General features: G+C 39.8%; 1 long non-coding RNA gene across 1 annotated transcript; it reads right to left on the bottom strand.

Moving 5' to 3' along the window:
* Positions 1-6,447: 6,447 nt before the first annotated feature.
* On the bottom strand, positions 6,448-6,743 carry LOC117546309. The gene is made up of 2 exons (XR_004568989.1): positions 6,679-6,743; positions 6,448-6,580 (listed from the first exon to the last, which is right to left on the bottom strand). It is a non-coding gene; the product is annotated as an uncharacterized LOC117546309 (long non-coding RNA).
* Between the last annotated feature and the right edge of the window lie 682 nt (positions 6,744-7,425).

Below are 7,425 nucleotides of genomic sequence, written 5' to 3'. Positions count from 1 at the left end.
TTAACTTTATTTAATACAACACGTACGGTACAAGATTTACATCATACAGCCCATGTAGTATGATATTTTACAAATGATGAATTACAGCAAACATGTGCAATATATCCATTATTACAGCTCCGTGGGCAGTAAGGCGACATGATCCGTTCTTATTGTGCACCCATGGGTAAAGATAAACGCATGTAGTACTGAACACGTAACATGAACGTGCCGGGCGGCGCGGTCCCGTGGGTTAGATGCGCGTTCATAATGCCGAGGGAAATAACTCTCAGAATAACGTTATTAGCACATTTTTACAACTTGAGGAACGAATGTTTTTAATAAGGGCTATACAAACGTTCATACTGGGTAGTTTATTTAGTTTAAAAAAAATTATCCAACGAGTTACAGACCACTCTTTCCCCATGTAAGTCAATGGGAAAAAGTGTTTCCGGGCCCAGCAACCTAAAGGAAGTCTAGTACCGCCGTTTGGCCAGCACGAATATTCTCATCAGACTCCGGCACACTTCCTGGGGGCTTGGGCTTGGCTCAGACCCCTCTTTTTTTATTTGTATCCATTTTTTTTTTTTAAAGCTTTATACCCCAAATCAGCACTTTTGAAATGTATTGCTTCATTTGACCAGATTCTCCTCTCTATTTCTTAAAGGAGCCCAATTACGCTTCTTACGGCCCGTCCACACGGCAGCTTGCGTTGCTTCAACGGAGACGCTTCCCATTCACTTTGAATGGGGTGACGTCACGGTTTGCCGAACTGCATTGTGGTTCCGTTGCGTCGCTTTGCCTCCGATGCTTGCTTCGAAAGTTGAGAAAAGTTCAACTTTTCAAGCTTCGACGGAAGCGTCAGCCAAACAAATCATATGCCAGTACAAGCTCTAGCCAATCAAACCACGTGCTTGTGTGTCCGGGGCGGGAGATTCATGTGATTGGTTGTTGGTCGCGCGACAGACACGCCCACCAGCAAGCTGCAACGCACGCTGCCGTGTGGACGTACCGTTGGGGTTTTCCCTTTCCTGTAGTGTGTAATATAGGTTTTAGTGCATGTAAATGGTCTGCAAACACTCACTCTTCTCTTGGCAAGCGCTCGAACACATTGCACGTGATAGGCTAAGGGGCGGGACATCTCTATGTGGCGGAACCAATCACAACAGATTTAATTTTTCTGGTTTTCATGAGAAAAATAAAGCTCTTTTTGAATATTTAAAGCAGGAAATACTTTTCATTTGTTCGACTTTTGTATGAACTTTAGCAACTGAACATGCAATAACCAAACATGTCCATAGTACATTAGATACATTAAGGTTTGTGATGCAAAGTTAATAATAATGCCTTTAAATGAGATACTGAGAAATGTTATCTTATCACTTTAATTAACTATATGATTTGTGACTTGTACTGCAAACTAATAATGAAGATAAAACATGCAATAATAGATGTTTATGGACATGTAAAAAGTTGAGTATTGGAATTTTAAAAGTAGGGTAGGTAATTCACTTCAGATACACTTTTTGTTATATTCCATGGAATGCTCTTAACGTCCCGATAGCAATGAATATATGAAATGCTTTGACAATAAATACATAACAAAATGTCATCTCTGGAAGCCGTGGTGCTGTAAAAAGCACGACCAATCATCTGAGCCGGCTAAAGTAACTGGATGGCCTACCTGCCTGTCAGCCTTCCATCTGTGCACAAACTTATCTCGTGCCCTCATTGGTCATGTGCGCGTTCGTGTGTGTTGGAGGAGGGGCTCTGTAAGGAAGTCTGAAGGAAGGGGCAGATTTCAAATTGGTTATTTCTCCATTCTTACCTACCCTAACGTTAAAGGTGTCTCAGCAAACAAAGCTGTGATCCTGCAAAGATTTAATTAAAAAGAAAAAAAATCCTTTCATGAGTTTCCCTGGTCGAATGAACGTTGTGAATGACATTTAGATATACTTCTTGGCAGTTATATTCTCTCACATTGGTTATTTTAAAGTTCAGGTGTCTTCATCAAAGGGGAGGGTTACAGCCGGAGAAGACTTCAGGCTACATCGTCACATTTTCCTGAAAGAAAATCATACTTTTTGTTAGAGAATAATTCTCCTTTACTCCTAAGATATTTAACCTTTTTGCCTGTTGACGTTTATGCCCAACCCTGACTCTGTTATCTCTCTTAAGGAATGGGAGGCCTCAGCTATATGTTGATATTCCCAGTTTATGACCGGGCAACTCTCCGTCACAAATGGTTTATGATTGTGAGAACGCTGGCTTCGAGCCTAAGGGTCAGACAAGTGATTCAGTGTCTCCAGATGTTGGGGCTAGGGCTGCACGATTTTGGGAAAAAATCTAATTGCAATTTTTCTGACAAATATTGCGATTCGAATTGCGATATTTGTTTTTAAGCGACCCAACGTAAGTTTATTGTAAAATGTGGCCATAACTCCGGCTAGGAAGGTCGTATCAACATACTCCCGTCTCTAGCACCCCCGCAGCCCGAGCTACGAGTGAAAGAACTAAACTTACATGAACCTTTCATTGGGTTGCTTTAAAGTCAAGCTTCAGTTTAAGATTCAACCTGTAATAGAAACATGTGATGGAGCATTACTAACCTGACTCAGATGCTTTGTTTTACTGAACCATCTATGAAAGCGCCATAGGAAGCCATTTGGAAAGGGCAGGCACTTTCAAAAGCACTTGGCAGGTGATTGGATCTATCTGTCTATCACCTTCTATCATGGGCCACTTCTGATTGATTAACAATGGATGGTACATGTGGAGCACAGCACTTCTGATTGGTGTGGATGACTGACACACAAGAAAAAAAAATCGTTCAGCCCTAGTTGTGGCTATCTCAAGCAGGGCTCGACATTATAAATGGCCCGCTGGCCCGGAAGCACTATTTAGACACCCCGGGCCAGCATAACGTAGCCTACTTTCCACTTGCCCGCTCGGGCCACTAAAAATATTGCTTAAAAAAAAAAAAATGGTCCTGTGGTATTGGTATTTTGACAAGCAATTTTGTTAAATTGTTTCGTTTATTAACGCTACAACATAGCGTTTCGTGAGTCGGTTGTCGTTGTTGGGTGAAAAACAAACAGCTGTTTGCTGCGGAGTGCAGCGCGAGCAGGCTCCCGTGAGCGGGAGCGCGCTCCTTCACTACAGACTATCGTGCCACCTAACCATTCGCCAAAATGTTTTTAATACCAGCGGTAACCGGCCAAGCGCCGGGCAAAAAACTATCTTCAAATAAAAGAAAGTCACCGGAGGAGTTAAAGGAGAATGACAGGGAGTATGATAAGAAGAGGGAGAGAACGTTTCAGCCAGCTTGATCGATGGAGTTGGCTTCTAGTGCAGTGACGCATCCTAAAACCCTTTTTTAATCTATCATTAGATTTAAGAATCGAAAAAGTAGGGTAGATATGTGGAGATTATCCGGCTGAACAAAACGTGCATTTATAAAACAGGTTTGTTTTCCACAGACCTTATTTCCAGCTATTTTCCAAAACCCTGTGGAGAAATCCCATTGCTTTTTGTCGAGGAAACCAGCAGCTTACTTCCTGGTTTTATGACGCGTCACTGCACCTCTCAATATGATGCCAATATAAACAAGGTCTTCTGTCGGCTCTGTACATCAATGCCGACCTATGCTGACAAGTAAGTGAAGAGTAGAAAAATATAAAGGTATTGGCTATAGGGAAATGTCCCAGCAGTTTAGGATAATGAAGGATCTAATCTAATCTATAGCCATTACATGTCTAACTCCTGATGACAGGAAGGCAGAAAGCGCATTATACAAATAATAATACTCATAATAATAGCAGACATGTTTTAACAATGACCACAATATCATTATTTTAATAAACCAAATATGAACAATTGAGGGAAATGAGGAAGAACTGATGATTCAAATGTTGTAGTACTAGTAGTAATGTATTTAGTGCATAAATTACTATTGCAACAAATGTGTTAATTTTCTTTTGATGTTTTGGACGAATGCTCCGGGCCAGTGATAATACAATTCCAGTTACAAGTGTAACTTTGGGTTGAGAAGTGGGAGGGACACAAAACAGGGGGTCTGTGGGTCCTCCGCAATAAAAAATGTTCTCGATTTGAATCTAATTTCCTGCCTTTTTACAAATATATTAATAACTTGAATTTATATAGCGCCTTTCATAACCTCAAGGTTGCTTATAACCTCAAGGTCGCTTAGAGACTATGGTGTTGCAACATGAACATTCTGTACAGTATATTAAAATCTCATGGGAAAACACTCACATATTTACTTACTGCCCACAAAAAAGGCTTAAACCAATTATAGGACTCAAATAAATACCTTTAAATGTTCCCAAAACACACATTTGCCCAGAGAAATAATGTATATATTATCCTTTCCATGTGAACCTGTTTTATTTGTGGGTGGACCTCACATCCTTTTTTTTTTCAAATGTTGAAGTTAAAAGCATCAATCTGCTGCACTTTGAGGGCAAAATTAAGGGATCTATGGATACAGCTCTCAACCATAGACTGTATATATAAATGGACGTAGGGTCCGTGAAGTCACCCATAGGATTCTGTAGAGTTGCCCTGAAGCCTAAAGTAGGCGGTGTCGGCCACTAACGGGTCGACAGTGACGTCAGAGTCTAACTCCCGCCTACTCCAGCCTGCTCCAAATAAGGGCAAAGAGGCGGAACCTCCAAAAGCCATAAGATAAGTCCGATATTTAAATTAAGAATACTCCACCAGGCACCAACAAAACAAACACGTCCGGGTTGAAGTTGTGTTCCCGGGATCAGCCGAGCAGTTGAGCCCCTGTAGCATCCTGGAGCTTACTGAGCTGACGGAGCTGCTAGCAGAGAGACAGAAAGCTAGAAGTAGCACTCACTTCAGAGACCTGTCACTCAAGGTGACCACGCCCTAATTTATGCAAAAACGTTTAAGACCTAATATAATTAAAGGGTTGCGTTATAAAACAATTCACCCCCCACACAGTAGTCACGAAGGGGGAATCTAAGTATACAGAGAATATGGTTTTTTTGAACCACGATGTAAACATGTTTATTTCTGCTGTAAAGTTGGTCATTTTAACATCTATGGACATAGCTCCCTTCTGCAGACTGCTCCTACTGGCCACTAGATGAACTGCAGTTTGAGGCACTTCCTTATTGGCCTCCCGGCTGCGTCTATCGTTTTTCCAACCCAGTTTAGATTTAACCACGCCTACTTCCGCATTACGCAAGGATCGACGTAGCTCTACGCGATAGCGTCATAGACTTCTTCTTCGGCAGTTATAGCGGTCGCGGTAAAGCAGGATATTGAATAGTTGTTTTTTGTCTTTCCAAAGGCTTTGTTGACTGAAAGTAAACGATCCTGTAATCAAAGCCATATCGAAGAGTCCTGAGATTGTATTACTGGTGTTTTATCATCTATAAATAGCCTGTGTGCATCCTCAAATGTCGTTTTCAGGACAAACAAAAGACGTTTTAAATATCTTATCAGCTGGTGTAAGTGCAGAATATTGAATATAAGCTTGACTATTACTGTGTACTTCATTTATCTGACAGCATCATTTAATGATACTATTTTATATATATATATACCATAGATATATACACACATTTATTCATTTATAAACATATATATATAAACACACACTTATATGTACGCACACATATTTATTCATGTATACACACAGATGTATTAATTCATTTATACACACACTCACATATATACACTTTATATTAATTCATGTGTACACACACACACACACATACATATATATATATAAACAACACAATATAAAACAGTTGCAATAATAATAACATAATATGGTATGATCAATTCTACCCTTTTGTTTTTGCTCCCATATTTCAATTAAAAGATATTTTTCAAAATCAATATCGGTGGGGGCTCTTTTGCAAAGATAATCAATAACACCACCTGACAGTTGTTGCAGATTATACAGCATACTTGTTAATACACACATGTGCGATGGTCCCAAAAAAAACAAAATCTGCACTGTAAAAAAATATATACATTTATTAGGCACTCTGAATAAGGGTTGACTGTGTAATAATCATGCCTGTTATGTCCAATGTTATATGTTGTATTATATAACAAAATAGACATTTATAACATATTATAAATGTCTATCTTTAAATAAAATATTAAATAGATACCTTTACATCCTAAACAGAAGGTCAAAACGTTAATATGTTACATGACAAACAAAAAACAAAACATTATATATAGGCTATATATACAGATGTTTGCTAATGTATCCCTCTTATATCCATCAGGAATTAATATTATGGTATTTCGCTTGTCAGATTCAGATTTCGCGGGTGTGCCGCGTCTATGACGCTATCGCGATCGGTAACGTCGATCCTTGCGTAATGCGGAAGTAGGCGTGGTTAAATCTAAACTGGGTTAGAAAACGATAGACGCCTCCACTCCAGTTTTCCACCTTTCGGCCCTCCTTCCTCTTATTCGCTCTTAGGACCTCATCTCCAACGTTAATCAGGAAAGATTTCACATTCTTTCCCTTGCGTTTTTCAAAAGAGATTTTCTGTCTCTGTTGTGCTATTTGGATGTTCTGGTAAATCTGAGAAAGATATGTAACAGTTATCATTTACAGTCCTTAACATACGCTTGCATTTTTTAGGAGTTATTATGTTTTAAATATTGCCATTTTATTCTCACCTTCGAGTGCAAATCTGCAATGGTTGCAGCCTTTGCCTCAAGCTGCTGTTCTGCCTCATCAGCAGGCACCAAAACAGAGGTATCATCCCTGTCATTGACTGTAGCATTTATAACACCCGGGACGCGAGGGTGCCTCCCAAACTGGGCAAAATAGGGCGTGCACTTGGTTGACCTCTGAAAGCATAAAAATTCCTTTTAGTATCTCTGTTGAGTATTGTTTCCATCTGCATTTGTTACAACATTGTACCTGCTTTGAGGTGTTAATGCTCGCCACAATGCCCCTCAGATGTAAATCCCAGTCATTCTGGTCCTCTCCACAGTACTTTGCAAGTGCTTTTTTTATGTTTTGGTTTGTACGCTCATCTTGGCCATTGCACTGGGGATGGTACGCTGAAGTGATGCAGTGTTTTACACCCAGTGCATCAAAAACACCACGGTTGACCTGCAGATGGTTTAGTGTACACCAATTACCAAATTACCTGAAAAATCGTATTACATTGTTACACATAACACATACACTGTATTAGATAGATTATTGTACCTCATTGACAAATTCCCGTCCTTGGTCAGTAATGATCTTCTCGACAAGACCGAAATCGAGAAGAATATTTACAATCTTTTTTGAGACCTCAACAGCTGTTTTGTGGTAGAGCGTTTTTGCTACCACCCACTTTGTGAACAGATCAGTCGCTGTTAGAATGTATCTGCAATATAAAATGCAGAATGTTGTAAATACATACAGAATCA

The sequence above is a fragment of the Gymnodraco acuticeps genome, unplaced genomic scaffold (genome assembly GCF_902827175.1).
Source record: "Gymnodraco acuticeps unplaced genomic scaffold, fGymAcu1.1, whole genome shotgun sequence".
In the NCBI taxonomy this organism is placed as follows: Eukaryota; Metazoa; Chordata; class Actinopteri; order Perciformes; family Bathydraconidae; genus Gymnodraco; species Gymnodraco acuticeps.
The sequence above is the reverse complement of the archived record's forward strand: the minus strand, read 5'-3'. Positions and strand labels throughout refer to the sequence as shown.